General features: G+C 43.6%; 1 protein-coding gene across 1 annotated transcript in view; it reads right to left on the bottom strand.

Moving 5' to 3' along the window:
- The window catches only part of SGCD (sarcoglycan delta), a 211,870-nt gene that overhangs the window by 142,729 nt on the left and 52,672 nt on the right, over positions 1–16,469 (bottom strand). The window lies entirely within an intron of this gene.

The raw sequence follows: 16,469 nt of genomic DNA on the forward strand, positions 1-16,469 counted from the left end.
ATCTTACAAAACCCACATGGGTCACCTGTAGGGGAAGCCCACGGTACTTCATCCACCCAACCTGTTTTGAGAGCTGCTGTAGTAACACCACGCATGGCTTTCACCTGCACCCTGCCCTGCTCCCAAAAATGCCCTGTTCTTAGCTCCTGCAGAGCCAGCCATCGGTCAGCAATATTGCTCACGCGCCCCGGCAATGCGTGCGGGCCAGATGCTGGCAACCTGGACCAGCACCCTAACTGCACCGACTTCAGTGGGGACATATGCGGCATAGGATGCTATTTTGCAGAAAACAATATGAAACCAGCCAGTCATTCTGCCTCAGTTTTCAAGATGATAAGCCAAGTGAAAGGCACGCTCACAAGCTGCACACATACAACCACTGGTGATAGCATTTCAGATTTATTTGCACAGCTTGTGAGGAGTCTGTCTGTGCCAGAAGAGGAACCACAGACTTTTGGATCACAAATCAGGAGAGCTATTGATGCACCTAAAAGAGAGTCTCCTAAACTGGCCGCAACAGCAACGATAATACTCTTTGGGTTGGCAACCAGTAACGGCTGAAACCAATGGCGCCTAAAATCTTTGGAGTCTCTTAGCATAAATAAACTGAAAAAATACAAACTGCCGAATCACATAATTAGATTTTCAGTTCTACAAGACAATCAGGCATCTGCAGAGCTGTTTGCAAGATGATAGTAGTCCTTGCCTTCTGTCTTAAATTTCCCCATGGTCTTTATTCAGCAAACCAGTTACGTATGGTGGCTGGCAGTAACTTCACCGGATCGACGTGTGTTTTGAGTTAAGCACATGCTTCAGTGCTTTGCAGTCCAGCACTTCTTAGGGCAGCCTGGCTCCGGCAGGACCAATAGTCAAACCGTTTTCCACATGGCAGTATGGTACTTGGAAATTATTGAGTTCTTTAAACAAATATGTTGAATCAGTGGTTTTCAAATTTTTCTTGGTGTGTGGACCCCTAAATATTTGCCAAAGGAGGTGCATACCCCTTCAATAATTTAGCAGAGAGAGGCTTCTATGTACCCTACACAAAACTCTCTTTTTCTGTCATTTTTCACAGTTCCCTTGGGAATAGCCCACAGGCCTCCCATATGTCTGTGGACCACAGGCTGGAAAGTACTGCTGGAGATAACTTAATCCCTTATTAAAAATGTAAATGATCTCTTCTGTTTATGTGCCATACTTTCTATCTTCAGAATATTTATGCGAGCTGGCAGCGTGCTGGCAGGTAGAGACATGGGGAGGTGACAGCATTAATACTGCATTTTTTCCACTGGCATAATTAGTAGGCCAAGTCTATAAATATTTACATTAAATCTGTCAGGCATCACACCAACCTCACTGATAACTTAAGGGTGTCTTACTGTAAACTGCATTAATGCCTAACTATTTTGTCATCAAGTAACACGTAAAGTGCTCCTTCAAGCTAAGCCACTTTGACTAGGTTGTTTTTATCTCTTTCTCATTTGGGTATGGGGTTTAAAGATGCTTCAAGCATCAGAACTGTGGCTCAGGGACTGTTCTATTTTTCTGTTATTGAGCTATCATTTGTATTACTGCCAGTGCTACCAAAAATATATGAACCTTGCAAGCGTAAAACTTAAGTTGATGTTGACATAACTATCTGCATAACTGCTATTATTTCTCAGTGCTGGCAGGGTTATGAGGATTAAAAAAAACCTACTAGAGCTCTTTGGGAAGATAAAAACAAACTACCCTCTCCCCCTCCAAGCTCCAATATCTTCGCAGCTGGAGACTGCAACACGTAGGGACTTCCATTTTGTCTAGGAGATCCACTCCACCTGGATCCATGGATTTCTACACCAGGAAATACATGAGACTTACAAAAGTAAGGAAGGGAAGTTCCTTCTATACTGTGTATACCTGTCCTGCATCTTGGCATCCGGTGTTTTCTACAAGCAGCTGAAAATGATTTAGTATTTACTGTTGGCTTAGCAATATTCATACCTATTTTTGTTTAACTGCTAATATCTATTTGCATACAAAACTCACAGGTTTTTCATAACATGCAGATTTCCAGGGACTCACTGAAAGATTCCCAAAACCTTCCTATGAAAATCAGGGGAAAACAAATATGCAGAATCAGCATGTAAACGCAGGTGTGTGTACACCTGGAGTGGGGGAAGAAGTCAAAATGATATTTTTAATATCTGAATGAGATAATTAAGCAATCTCTTATTTAAGCCTTCCCTCCAAATTGTTTTTTTTAATCCATTAAATCTCTTGAAATATCACAACAGAATAAATGTAAATGTTCCATTTCTTTTTTTACACTCTCAACTGAAAGAAATTATCTGCCTGATTATCATTATTTTAAATCACCCTCAGCCTTGGACTCTTGTAACAGATCTCTTGCGTATGCATGTGTAAAGGGAGAAGCCAAGACTCACTAAGCTCCATCTCCTTCAACGCAGAATTAAGGTAGCTGATGGATTAGAAAGTTAACTGTTTGGGGTCAGGAACAGCAAGCTGTGGGAAGGCAATCCTGATGGATTCACCCAGCCCTGAGCATCCCGAGAGGATGGAGGGCAGTGTAATGAGAAAGGGAGGGGAGAAGGGGGTTCCCCAAATTTGTTTAGCTAATGGCAGTAGCTGTCAGGGAGGCACGCTTCACTGGAGGAAGAAAACCCATCCCCTGCGTGTGTGTGTGTGTGCAGGGAGCGAAGCTCTGATTTAATCGTAGGGAGCAAAATCCTATTTAAGTGCTGCAGCTGCGAATGAATGAAGGCACACAGGTCATCAGGTAATCACACGCAGGGCTGCGATGAGCTCGTTGGACGAGCGAAAAGGAAATGGGAGAAAATGAAAAAGCACTCGTGTGTGTGTGGTTGTAAGGAGCCGGTTGTGACTGTGCCTGGAGAGCAACCGCCTGCCTGTGCACGCAACCGTGCACTGGAAGCAGCCAGGCTCACAGCGCCCACTTCCTCACCCACTGCTCTAGTTTCTTCAGAGGAGATAAATACGGCTACATTTTAGTAAAAAGCTATAAATATAGGACTGGTTGTGAGATGCAAGATCTCCTAATTCTTGGAAACTAAAGACAAAGAGGGGCAGAGCTAACTCCAGCGTGGCCCTGCTCGTGCAGACAGGCATTCAAGGATGCTCTGAATTCCCCCAGATGAGAAACTCCAGTAACAGCAGAGGTGACCCTGAAGTGGAGACCTTGCTTCACACAACACTGAGTTATTCAGATCTGACTACTATATTTTACCCCTTCTACTCATCTGGAGTTAGCAAACAGTACGATAGCGTAAACAAACCAAGGGAAACACAATAAAGTCCCGGTTTCACAGTAATTTTAGAGGTGAGCTGGGGAAGGGGATGTCAGGGCAGAGGTTGGTGTCACTTGCGCAAGGCTGAAAACACGAGTTCAGCTGAAGGGCTCAAGGAGGCAAAGGACCGAGCTTTTACGAGAGGCCAGACCCAGGCGGTTGCTGCTCAGGGTCTGGAGTTTAGGAACGTCAGCATCTCTGTCGCTGCCACGAGACAAGGATCCAAGTGGCAAAAAGTCACCAAAAGTCATCACCAAAGGCAGAGATCTTCCACTGCACAGGCTCAGGAGAGCTGTAGAAAAGGGAGAGCAGAAGATGGAAATTTAAAGTATCCAGGGTGCCAGAACAACAGCAGACACATGCTTAACGTTGCACGGGTTGATGTGTAACACCTGCATTGAGAGCAACCTACTCCTAATAGCTATTTTCTCCTTAGGGTCCAAAAAACGCGGACTCCCTGAGCCCGTTTGCAGGCTCTGTGCCTAATGAGAAAGCTCTGTGCCGCAAAAGCAGCAGCACCATTTACCCGTCAGCCAAAGAGCCACAGCACCTCATCCAGCCCTCCCCCCCGCCCCAACCACTGCTTTGTAATTATTCTGATGATTTCAGCCATTTGCAGGCTCTTCTCAGAAATAATTTAAGGCCAGTAGAGCTTGTTAATAGGTAAAATGGAAAGTGTTCCTTTTCATTTCTCCAGCAACATTAATGTAATTATCCTGAATCATTCTCAAACTACGTGGGCTGTAAGTTCAAGGCAATATTACTATTAGAGAGCCCTGTTCTTCCAGCCAGCATGTGTCATACTCCCCATCCAGAAGTTATTTATCAATAATTGGAAAGGTTTTCATTTACAAACAATAGACACTCTTCGTTTACAGCATGACAAGGAAGCAGGTTGGGTGTCACCATGCAAAGGTGTCCCTGGCTTCTACCCCTCTGGCATAAGAAATACAAGAAAGAAAAAAATAACTGTGAAGATTAATTTCATACAGATGTAAGAGCAAATATTCAGCTGGCCAGGCCTATTATTGTTCTTCTATTAAAGTCTTAACGGTACCCAAATTTATTACTCTTATCTGAGCAGCCTCACCCTTCGTTCTTTCAGAAATCAGGTTCAAGGCACACAGTTGCTCTCCAAGCTTCGGTTTGATATATGCCCCAACGCTGACAAATCTGCACCTCAGCCTGCAATAATCATCTTCCGGGAGAAGAGCTTCAGTTTCTCTCGTGGTGGGGATTTTTGGAGTATGGCTATGCCGTGCTGCTTGCATGCAATGCAGAGCGCAGCTGCTGGTCAAGCAGAGCTGTTCAGCAGCCTGTGCATATCACAGCCTTTCCCTTTGCACTCCCGGCTATTTTTATTCTGTCAAGAAAGCAGCTCTGCTTGTTCTTACACTTAGATACCCTATTATACCACAAAGTTTAACACCACCCAATACACCCAAATCTGGCTCTACAGAACAATTTTTGTAGGCAGCGTATCTGTATTTTTACAAAGCAATTAGCAGGACTCTTGCAGAACAGTAACAAGGCAAACTGTCAGCCCATGAGCAGCCCTGGACATTGCCATCTGTTTTAATGAGCTGTGGTGTGTCAGTCTGGGCCCTAAGACTTTTCCATGATTGTGTGAGCCTCCTGAGATGAGCAGCAGTGACCTTCATACATAATATCTGATCCAACGGAGAACTCTTGCCCTCTTCTTCCCATGACAACATTAGCCACTTGCCATCAGGCTAAAACCTGACGTGAAACACCCACTCTAGAATAAAAAGGGAGACATCAGTTCTGGTAATCAAAATGATGAGCAATCTTTGGCCAAATTTTGCAAATTCTTTCTCTCTGCTCATATCCTGCAAGAGGTGGTGAGATACATACTGTTCATAAAGCAGCTCCTGACAGTATGCAGATACTTGGAGATGTAGCAGAGTAAAGAATGATTATGCTTATGTATAAATAAATGCACACATGCACATGTACTCACGTATTTTGAGTTGCAACAGAGAATGAGGGGGAAGGTTTAAAAAGCAGATTGATAGGAACATTAAGCTACACTGAGATTGTATAGAATGCGTGAGCCAGAAAGAAGGAAAAAAGATGTAATGGCCTGAGAAATAAATGCATGTTTGTATGTCAGTAATCACCACTGACCTTTATCAGAGAACTCAATACGGTAGATGCATATCTGTGAGGATATTTACTCCCAGGACCATGAAAAGGCCATTGTGCAAAAATTCCAGATTCAGATTTATCTACAGAGATCTACCCGATGGCCTCTCAATCTCGTCATCTCTGCTTCAGTTATTGGCAGGATGTTGCAAAGGGTAAAAAGCCATTTAATTGGGAAATCCCTTTATCACTGTAGCTGTTACCTCAGTTTCTGAGAGGATTCCTTGTGCTTTCCCACATCTAACCAGTTTCTTGGAGCCTGGGCTAGGGGTTTTTCCTGCAGCAGTTGTAACGGCTGCGATGTGCAAGAAAGTTGATGAGACCATTTGCACTTGGTCTGCTGTCCCTCTTACAAATATTTACCTAATTCCGCATTTGGTAAGGCTTATCCCTCACTCCAGTGTCAGAGGGCTGCTGCTGCTCCCACACCTCTGTGTGGGCCAAAAGACTCACACTAAGGACGAGCGTAAGAATGGTTGGTCCCATAAGAGTATGGAAGAGAGAAACAAATGCCCTGTCCTTTCCTCTGCAGAGCTGAAAGTCAACATACCACTCTGTTCTTGGCGTCGTCTTTTTCTCCTATAACCTTATAATTATGGTCTTGGATTACCCCTGAGCACAGTGACCCTACGGTTTGGCAGCAACAGGATCTTCTCTTTGTCAGTAGGACACGGGGAAAATCTTGTCTCGTTCTTGTATTTTGGGATGAAATTTCATCACTGCTGTGATTAATGTCAACATCATTTCTGCCCTAAATTCTCCATTCTTTCAAGCTAAAAATACCGTCCTGGATTTCCTGATATTGTCCAATGAGAATCACAAAGGGAGTGAGGGCAAGGAGAGAAAAAGAGAGAAAGAGACTTTGTGCCTTGCACCCAGACTTACTTTTTGGGCAAAGTAGCTCTCAAGAAGGTAACAGAGCTCTTCCCTTCTAAACCGTGAGGGACTTTACCTGCCCACTTTTCTCCCAGAATGACAGACCAAAGTTTATGTGGATGCTTCTCAAAGAGTAGCACAGTTTTCATGTTATAACTCACTCAGAGATATATTTACAACTACGGTTTAACTCCAGGAAATCACTAGCTGGTAATTAAAAGAAAGCTTATTTGATTTTGTCTGTTTTCGAAGTGCCCATGTGGCTTATTCTCATCGTTCAGGAATGTCCTGCCTTCTCGGTTTCTGTGGGTTAGGGGCATACTCAAGCTGGAGTAAACTCTCCCTCCACTACTGCAGGAAATATGCAAAGTGAAAAATTAAATCCCTTTCCCAGAAAGCCTGTTTCCAAATGCAAAGATGACCTAATGAAAGGGTTAGTGTTTTTGTAACCTCCTGCCTTACAGAAGATCAGCATGAAAGAAGTCAACGCAGAGCACTTACTCTCAATCATGTGTGAAAACATATACGTCTGTTTAACTAGAGCGATAATTTAAGTAACAAGTAATGTATTGTTACAGTGGGGTTAGATGTGAATTCTGCAGCACAGCTCCTACCTGAGAAGGCCGGAGGTTGAGCGTTTCTCAACACGCTGCTCTAGCACCGAGCATCTGCCCCCCTGCCCCAAGCAGCACCGCCCCGCATTCGCATGTGCGCCACTGAGCAAAGCCTCCTCCTTTCACCCCCCCAGCTATTCATCATCATCACAGAAAATCAGGATCGATTTAGCACGGTGTTACAGACGCCTCCATCCCTACTGCCTCACTGAGGTTAAGCCAACCTCCCTGCAACGCAACAGCAAAGCCAGTGCGTTTCTTTTAACCCAAATCGCCCAGGTAGTTTGGCTTTAAAGGGCAGGGGATGCTGCTGGGAGCGTGGTCTGGAACAGTCCCAGTTTTATGGGTTTATCATCCCAACACATAAACTTTCTCCCAGTAGGGCTCCTTTTCACTTACTTGTTTTTATTATTCTACAGCTGGAACTCCAAGGCAAATCTCTCAAAGGTTAACAGGCCTGTCCAGAAAGCGCAAGAAACAGCCCGGCTACAGTCTATGAATTTTAATGCTCTACATTACAACAATGTGCTATTTTTATAGCGGATAGCAGTCCACAATCAGCACTATTTCAGTAACTGTGTAAGGTATGACAGAGGCCAAGGAAAGGTGCAATAACAGTTGTAAGACAACCCGCCTGCAAATAATAATAGGAGACCACCATAATGATGGAAGGGGAGAGAGAGGGGAGATAACAAACCGGGGAGATTCAGAGAAACTCCAGCAAGGGCACCTCCATCTGCTAGCCTCAGAAACCGAGTAAACCTTGTGCTGCAGCAGGTCGGCACGCATTTCAGACAGATGGTGATCCCCATGTGAAATTAGTCAATCTTTCTTTGATAGGTTTCCGAAAGCCCTGCTGCTGTCTTCCTAAGAGAAATGACACCTTTATGCTGAAAGTTACAGGTTGTTGCAGGCAAAAGGACAGAAATACACCCACGCACTTTCCTCATCCACTGTACATTCAAGCTGTCCATGTATTTTGCAGCGAGGAACGCTTGCAGGCACTGAGACATCTCTCAGACACATGCTCTCTAAACCAACATGTTTTAGAAGCTATTTAAAAAACAAAAACAAAAGCCACCAAACCAAAACTGGCTACCAGAATACACGTGTTGCATTTCTTCATCCACTGCAATGCAGTGAACAGCAAATCTTTCAGTGAAGTCTCACACATCTCGTTAAAGGATTTCTAAGCACCTTAGGGCCAAAATCAGACCCCTTCAGCTCTTTGGTTGTGCCATGAAGCCTGAACTTGCTTCAGCACTGGGGTAAACGCATTTGCCAGGCCAGTCTTACCAAGGTTAGGAAATACCTGACCCCTGCCAAGGAGCAGACGGCCACATCAGCCTGGGTGGCACAGCTCCGGGTGGGACCCATGGCTGCCTGGCGCTGCTGCAGGTGTAACCGGGGCTCCTGGGTCGGCGGGTGCACCCAGGGGGCTGCGGCCCCCGCGCAAGCAGAGCGCTTGAGCACAAGTCATGTTTGAGGTACTTGCTGTAGTAGATGCTTACATGAGCATTCGACATAGCTTGCATACAATTCTATCCACAGACAACCGCAGTAACCCATGAATAAAATATTTCAATAAAAACCCGCTTCAGTGACTTCTTTAAATGAGCACCAGAAGCCCATCAGCCTTACACTTTCTCCACCTTTTTATCTACTCTCAAAACTAAGCTAGGTTGCCCATTTGATCTCCTTCCAGCCTTAAAGCTGTGAGAGTAAGGGCCACACTCTCTAGCTGGAGGACACAGCACAAGGCATAAAAAGTCAGTCCAGGCACAAAGGCTGGGACCGTGCCTGGAGAGTAAGGGCGGGTAGGTCTGCTCCATGATAATGCCTCTTATACCAGGGCCCAGAGAGAGTTTAGCCCTATCACAAATTATTTGCATTTCTGTATAAAGAAAAACCCAAGGATTCCTTAAATATAAACTTTGTCATAATTATGTGCTGGCATTTCTTTGTAATTATCTTAAATACTTCACTCTCAAGAAAATGGGGTTGAAAATGTAAGAAAATTATACTGATTATTTGCTCATAATTACATAGATTCAATAAAACCTGATGCTTAGCATGTTTTGCATCTGTATACTCCTTATACAAAATTAATCTCAAAGATATCTCTATCATTTTTTAGTCCTTTGCTATCAAGCACATCTGATCTGGCAAGGATGGTCTTCATAAACAGACACCCCTTGAGGATTATTTAAAATCATTACTTTGCCCACAGAAACAGTTCCCTAGCACTCCAGTTTTCCCTTCTGCTACTGTTACTCAAAGCTTGGAGAATTATGGGCTTTGGCTTGTTCTGAGAAGAAAACAATTATGGAACTGGTGATATTTGTTGGAAGCCTGGTTGTTTATGAAGAACATAAGAAGTCTTGTTTCCATGGTGGGAAGAATGTGGATGGAAAAAAGTAGTAATCTTGTGGCCCACTGCTTCAAATGTCTTTCAACCAGCATTTAACCAAAATGTTTGCTCAAAGTGTTAGCTGCTTCTTGAAGGTAAAAGCAAGGATGAATATGTACAAGTCGGCACAAAAGACGTCTTACCTAGGGAGCAGTCATGAAGCTAAAGCTACTGGTAGACTCATAAGCCCTATTGCCATAGTTTACCTGTGGAAAAAACTTCCATCTCCTGGTCCAGATAAAGAAAATCCCTAGGAAGTGATAAACAATTCCCTGCTTTCCTATGCAAAATGGCTCTTGTGTCATGGCAGTCCTATTAATTTTCCTGGGAGTGCACAAAAATAGCTAAAAATGCTTATGTTTACTAAAAAAGACAAAACATATTTATGGAGCTCCTTTCTGCTGCCTCTCCAGAGCAGTCCAATATGTCTTCTACCCCATATATAAGCACCTCTATTTACTGCTCTGAGTATCTGATCTTCTTTTCTCTCTATGTGAGAAATTTTTCTTCTTCCTTCAGAATACCATACCCATTTCTAAGCCTGAAGAATATGAAATAAATATGGTACTGCATATAAACAATGCACAATATAACAGAGCTTCTAAATTCAGAGTCAGACGAAGATATCAAGTTTGTTTTCTTTCTCAGTGATTGATGCCCTCTAGAAGAAATAATAATTATATGGCACAAGGAGGAGGAAAAAAGTCATGTTGAATGATAGCATTTAGTCAAAACATAACTGAAAACCTGAGGAAAAAATGCTTTCAAACTGTGTAGCCCAAATAAGACAGCATTATTATCTGTAAAATGGATGAAAAATAAAACCCCTCCAATAAGAAAAGGACTTAAGAAATTTGTTATACACTAATGCCATCTACCAGACATCAGTGGAAGTAGCAGAAAAAAAGTCAAATGAAACAGTGAATACAACAAAGATTAAGTAAGAATTTGTGCACAGCCTCAAGTCTTTTTTTTTAGCAAGTACCAAATTAAAAATCTTGTTCTGTCTTTCCTTTTTTCTCAGAGCAAGGATTTCAGGGCATCCGTGAATGCAAGCATTTATCACTTCTTCTAATTGGCAAGGTTGCAGATAAACCTTTTTAATTCCCCTTTCAACACAAGTTTGAGGCACAACTTACACTTACATGACTTTGAATTATCATTTTAATTCTTCTCCTGCAAGCTTCCACTCTCTTATGCAAGGAAAAAACCCTTATTTTGTATAAAATTCCACTTTGTCTCAAGGCCTCCTTAACCTGCCTTGACTACTCTGACCAGTGAGTCCAGGCTCAATGAGCTTTGCAAGTGGCTTACACTGCCAACTTAATCACAGCCCTTACCTGTATGTGGAGACCAGTTTCCAAGGATTGCCTGACACCTGTAAAGGGGTTCCTGCTTCTCTTCTTGTCCCAAATGGACCCAGATTTATGGCCAGCTCTAAACCACACCTCAAGGACTTGTGCCGACTCTTTTCCAGGAGAAAGCTCCTCCTAGAGCTCCTCCTCCCTTCTGTCTTCTCAGCCATGCCTTTTGTTTGAAGACACAAAGCTGAACCAAATGAGCCCCAAATGCAGCATCAAGAGCATTTCTGTGATACTTTAGAGAACCAAGAACATCTGTGTATTCTCATGTTTTGGAGACTGCAAACAGGATAGAAAACTTTTACTGAATCCTGTCACATCAAGTCAGCCGACTTGCACTGCCAGTGATGCTCTGACTTCTTTCTCTGTGCCATGGCCCTGGCAGATCACCTTTGTCAGCAAGCCCGAGGCAGTCAGGCCGTGGGTCACACGCTGCCTTAGTCTTGCAATGACAAAGACAGTTGCAGCTGGACCACGTCTTTGCCTAAACCTTCTACAATGGCTGATCCAACCCTCGCTTCACGTCTGCCTTCAGATTATTCCTCAACTCCTGCTAGAAAGTTTCAAGACATGGTCTGAATTCTTTCCTGCAATCACCAGCTGTTGTCTCAGGGTTCATCTCCTTTTGCAAAGTTCACAGCCTCCTGGATACTATTTTAAGTCTGCTTGTAAAGGCTTCGGTTCATGTTTTGGGACTCACTTTCCATAGATTTTTGTGGATTCTCAAGCACTCACCCCTTCACATGGAAGCAGAAAGCCATGAGATCAGTGGGACTTCATATGCATGAAATCCTATTTGTACTGTAGCCTGGGCTTAACAAAGGCCAGAATACACAAAAAAATGTAGGTATAATTTCACAGCAGAAGTCTATAAGCAGCACAGGACCCTAAAACTTGCGTAACTGAGACAAGAAACAGTGGCCATGACCCTGTCTTTAGCCTACATACTTTTCAAAACCCGAAGCTAGGTTGTTTCTGGTATCCTTCAACTTTCCTTTTGGACACCCACCAGAAATAAATAGCAGATGCCTGTTCCGTCTCAAGACAGTGAGAAACAGATGCAGCTGCAAAATCTGCCACTGCTGTGCCACAGACATGGTCCCCATCTGCTGATGCAGCCACATGTATGCACAGAAAGTGGGAGACGGACAAAGCAAATCTGAAACCAGTAGAGCAGGATGTGGACCTCAACCATTTTGAGAGACCAGAGAACAATTCCATTTCAAAAGGAGCATCATCTATCTATGTGCCTGTTATTTCAGACACAACCTCATTTCTTCCAGTATGTAAACTTACCCAAAACTAATAAAGTATGTTAGACTTTTAATCCCTAATATCTCTTTAGGAAAATATTCCAGAAACTCCAACAGTTAGAAAGAATCTAGTTTTCTGTATAAATGTATTCAGATCTACGACACCTCTTTGCATTAACTTTGCCTTTTTTTTCCCCCCTCAAAACCCCCCCCATTGCTTTAAGAAGTATTTACACATACCAACCAACAAAGGCACTACCCAGTAATGCTGCCAGTATTTGTCTCTTTCTGATCTTCCAGGAGGACAGAAACAAGAGCTATTGAGCTGCCACACTTACTCTGTCTCTACAATGGAAAGGTTCAAATGACGAAGCCGTACTGAATAGCCACTGATTAAGAAATTGCAGCAGTGCTAGGAGTTGCTGTTGATTCAAGGTGAGAGGAATCGCACCGAGCTGGAGTTAGTTGGCAATGCACAAAGAGGAATTTCCATGTTGTCAAAAATCTTCCGCTGTGCCTGATTCTGGCTTTATTTCCTACTGGCTTGTTAAGAAGAAACGAGCCCTCATCACACTCCTCTGGTGCTTCCTTTGCTCCTTGGATGAATATTCTGCAAGTGCAAATAAAATGTTCAACAGCAGCAATTTATTTTCTGTCTCTTATGAAAAGGATTGCAGGCAGCCAGGCTTTTGTATCGGGAGCTGGAAGCAAGTGTGTTACAGCAAAGCCTCCCTGCCAGGTCTGAGTTCCCCTCCTTCTGTCCTTTGCTGTCTGTGAGATAATGGCCATAAGGCACCACAAGGGCCATGGTAATATGGTACTGGTTCCCTGTGTCTTGCCTCATCTCTACTACTCTAAGTGCTTGTACAGCAGTAGCAGGAACATAGGATCATAGAATAGTTTGGGTTGAAGGGGCCTTTAAAGGTCATCTAGTCCACTCCCCCTGCAATGAGCAGGGACATCTTCAACCAGATCAGGCTGCTCAGAGCCCCGTCCAACCTGACCCTGAATGCTTCCAAGGATGGGGCATCTCCCACCTCTCTGGGCAACCTGTACCAGTGTTTCACCACCCTCATCATAAAAAAAAATTCTTCCTTTCTGTCTAGTCTGAATCTACCCTCTTTTAGTTTAAAACCATTACCCCTTGTCCTACCGCTACTGGCTCTATTAAAAAGTCTGTGGGTCATACTAAAAAGGATGTAGCCACTCATGAAATTTAGTCATGAAGATCCAAAGCCATGTTCCTGAACTGCAAAGAGATGATACATAAGCAGTCCCAAACTGGGCAGAGAATCAATACTGGGGATGAATATCTCATTATTATTGCAGTATAAGTTTAGGGTTTAGACAGACCACATCAGAAGAGCAGAGACATGCCATTGCAAAACTCCTCTCTTACAGAACAACATTCACCACCTCTCTTTCGCCTATCTTTTCTTTGCCAGGATGCCGGAAGCATATGGGTTAATGAGACAATTATTTAAAGGAAATATATTTCCAACAAATGAGCAGATAGCAAAAGGGGAAAAGCACTGGAGTAATTTTTTCTGCTCACCATTTCATTCTGCTCTTGGCTTTGAGCCATTATAAGGTAAATCACCCAAGTTGTGTTGCACAGAATTTTCTGAAAGGACAGATATTCAAATCACTTTGCAAGCTACACTCCTTGTTTTGAATGGAGAATCCTGCTTATTTGGTATGGCACTTTATGTCCATTTATACGTTTTGAAAAGCAGAGCTGCAGTCAAAGCTGGAGCTGTAATTTGGCTGCAAACAGCACATCGTGGCCTCAGTGTTGTCCCCACAGCTCACATTCCCCTTTCTCTCCTGCACCAGACCTGACAGCAGCATCACACCAAATGGACACACCCCCCTCTTCTGTTCCCTTTTGGCAACAAACCTTGGCGTAAGGCTGTCCAAAGAAGGGATGATTACTTGTGTGACCCTGACCTGGGCAAGTCTGCTGAGCTGGTGATGTTCACTAACCCTCTTCCCAAGTTTTGATGTCCATCAGCCTCTGGTATTCACTTGCCAGTCACTGGCTCATGGTTCCTTGCGAACATGGAAAACCGCAGAAATGTCCTGTTTTCACCACTGGGAAGGCTCTCCTGGGATGATGATCCCAGAGCATGGAAAAAGCAACTACTGGCAAAAAGATTATAGTTTTGACAGAACCTGGTCTTGTCATTCTCTTTCTCCTCCATGACACCAGTGGTGACAGAGCAAGAACAGCAACACAACAGCAGAATATCATGGACAAAGAAGGTGGGGGATGAAGAAAAGGCAAATACCATGGTGCTGCTGGTGGTCTAGAAAGCACCAGCTTGTCCCTGCACCAACTGTGTTCTGGCCATTTTTAATGGTTTCTAACTTTGCACAGTGTCAATGTTCAGTATTTTTCTGTTTCCAGACCAGAGCTTTCAACTTAATATGTTCATTTTTACTTTTTTCCCCCTGCAGAAGTCACTGGAAGTGCCTTTACCTTCATGATTTGGAGTCTCACACAATTTACTGAAATACTGAGCATCAGTTACAAAAACCACACATAAAAGCCAAACACACAGTAAGAATCTTGAGTTAACACAATAAAAGCATCCTCACACGCACTCCAGCAGACAGGAATCCCAATTAATGCCTTACACAGAAACACAAGCTCTTCATCCTCAACCCTCAGATTTGGAGTGGGAACCCAGTGTTTGCTAAAAGTAGTTGTGGCCACTTAAGACATTCTGTGTCTGACTGGTAAAAACAGGGTGAAGGCTGCTTGCTTCCCAGCCCCCTCCATCCATCTACCAATCTCTCACTTGGGCACAGCAAGCAGCTGCTGCAGGAGACAGAGATTCCTCACCAGTTTCTAAACTAGCTGACAGACATTTCCAGCTACTTTTCAATGCACGTTCCACTGTCAATCAAAATTACAGGGTATAATTAAGCAGGCAACAGCTCAGCAATGTCTGTCTTCTACCCAAGAACCCAACGAACAGATTAATTTACCAGTGAAACAGAGTAAGATTAGTTCGTCTAAAAAAAACCCAGGCAGAATCAAGGCACCATCAATTTTTTTTCCTATCTAGCCGCAGGTTAAATATTGTATTTCCCTGTTATGCAGAGTTTCAAAAGTTGCCAAGGACTCAAAGCTTTCTGTATTATCCCAAATTAATATTGCTGATCTCAGTTAAACCTGCAAATTTACCTCATGAAGGCATCGATGTGTCATTCAGCCTCATGACTAGGATAACAATATCTTCTACCAGGCAAGTTCCAGTCTGGTCTCCCATGAAAATGGCATTTGCTACCCTGCACTGGGAACCCACCAGCTCTGGTCATGCTGGACATGGAGCAGTGCTGCATCCCACTACGTAGCATCGGCTCTGGGAGCCCAGAAATAGAACTGCCCCAAGGAAATGTCCCAGAAAGATGAGTTTCACCTCCCTCTTCCTCTCTTGGTGCCCTCCCATCCCTCCCACGCTCTCAGTGTGCACCTTCGCACAGACCTGCAGCAGCACCTCGCAGACTGCAGATCTCACCAAGGCACCCCCTGCACTGCCTTACAGCTATCTGGAGATAGTATCAGATATCAGAAGAACAATGAGGTGACACATGAACCACTGTAGGAATGACAGAATCTGCCCCGAGCTGTTGTAGGCTCCCGAGACCTTCTAAATACCTCACTCTACCTGACATTTCTTTGTGCAATATGTGGCATCTTCACTTTGTATTCTTGAACTTTAATTAGTTTAACAACTTGCAGGGGACTTTTAAAATAATACTTTATTTAATCAACAGGTTTTTCATTGTAATGGTCGGTTGCAGCAAGAGATCACGCTAAGATGATGAAAAGTATTGGAGCAGCTGAAAACTTAATTAAAACACGTAAAATTTAATTATACCACTCATCATTGATTTTGTCTGAAAAAGCTGATATTGCAAATAGGAAATCAAAAGCAAGGAGGTCATGTAGAGAATCGCCGATGTGAAAGTGATGTATTACAGGAAAAATACATTACTGGTGAGAACCATTCACCCCAGGTCCACGATCCAGTGCTGAGCTGAATTCCATCCCACATTGCAAAATTGCCAATCAAGCATCAATAAGGAGGCTGATGAAGCTGAAGCCAGAAGAACGGAGTACATATAATACAACAATTATGTAGACAATTGTATGTGAGATTAGAATCACACGATTAATAAAGTCAGCCTTTCCAGGATCTTTTTCTGCCTCTGTACAAAGAAAAAGGAGTTTAGTCATGTAACCGTGGAATGCTATTCTTCAGCCTCTCCAGGAATGTCCAAGATAAGTGCCCATGTTAGGACTATGCCATTTGGTGTTGCAGTCAGGGACTGTAACACTCCTTAGCGGCTATAACTGAATCGGACCCTGCTCACACCTGCAGGCACTCCCCAGCGTTAGGGCGGCATGGGGAGCAACTGGACGGTCCAACCCTTTCTGCTTTATCCTGGAAAAAATTACGTGCTGCTCT

The sequence above is a fragment of the Egretta garzetta genome, unplaced genomic scaffold (assembly GCF_000687185.1).
Source record: "Egretta garzetta isolate BGI_Z169 unplaced genomic scaffold, ASM68718v1 scaffold612, whole genome shotgun sequence".
NCBI lineage: Eukaryota > Metazoa > Chordata > Aves > Pelecaniformes > Ardeidae > Egretta > Egretta garzetta.